A 1,269-nucleotide genomic window follows, 5' to 3' on the forward strand; every position below is an offset into this window, starting at 1 on the left:
ATATCAACTTGTATAGCATTATTGGTTGAAGGATTAAATCTTGCTTCAATTTTTACTCAGACATTTCCAACTTTTAAGCTGAAGTAATATCAAATGGTTCCTTCATTTAGAAATTCCAGTTGGGAAAGACAAACAGTTCTTACCAGTCATGATCTCAACATCCAATATTGGAGTCTTGGATGTAAAAGTCAGCAGAATATTCAATTATGCTTTTAATTTGAGCATAATGCATGTTAAATGGTTTAGCAATTCCTACATAAGTTGTATTTCACAAATTAAATCTCTTCAAGATGGCCAAGTTCAAAAACTGAACTATAGTTGAGTGGCAAAACAACCAATCCCCAATACAAAATATTGCCGTACCTTCAGAAAATATGAAGAAATGTTGTTCAAACTCACTTTAGTAATACCAGAAAAGTCTTGGAAGCAAAATACACAAAAGAGGAACAAATCAAGGGTTATGCGGTCTTAAAGACCCATTTCTCAGTCTTTCAAATGGTCTGGTTTGATTTGAGCAGTTCATATACTGTGGCAGCAAATAAAATAAATGTCTTATGGAGTCAAAGGAATAATTTTCAATGAAAGCTCGATGCTTGACAGCTTTCTATCAGCAGATGGAGACCTGGAGTTTTTAAACTTCAATCTCTTGCTGAAAGAGAGCACTGCTTTTCATTAGTAGCTGCACAGAATATGGTGTTCTGTGTGTTATGGAAAGTTATATAGGTTTAGATTAAGTTTTATAGGATTTTTTTGGTTTTATTTCATTAAAATATTGTGATAAATGTCTATTATTTAATGAGAGCTTAATCAAATCCAAGCAGGGGAAAACACCACCAAAAATCTTTTCAACGGCTTAGTTAGGGTTGGTTCTAAAAATAGCATAAATTTATTTCTAATCCTGACGACATATTACAATAAACAGTTGGGGTGCATCCACTGTTTTCTCTAAAGAATATATTTTGATTTAAAACTAATCCTTAGACTATTTACAGTCCTAGAAAAAAAATCTGGGATCACATTTTCTTTCTGATTTACATTAATGAGCAATTCTTTTCAGCATGAGTTGTGCTTGGACACAGTGTTGTTTAATAGTGTAAACTGTGGATTTCAAATTATTTTAAGGCCTCTTCAAATCCAAAATCACAACCTGCCACAATTTATAGTGTTCATTGTCAATTCAACTGTGACGAGCAAACCAAACTAAGTAACTCATGTTTAATCAAGGCAAGCTTGTCCCAAAGAGCTGATAAGCGATGTTTTAATCATGTA

Source organism: Poecilia latipinna, unplaced genomic scaffold, assembly GCF_001443285.1.
Source record: "Poecilia latipinna isolate Pla-1442-1.1 unplaced genomic scaffold, P_latipinna-1.0 Scaffold4324, whole genome shotgun sequence".
NCBI classification, from domain to species: domain Eukaryota; kingdom Metazoa; phylum Chordata; class Actinopteri; order Cyprinodontiformes; family Poeciliidae; genus Poecilia; species Poecilia latipinna.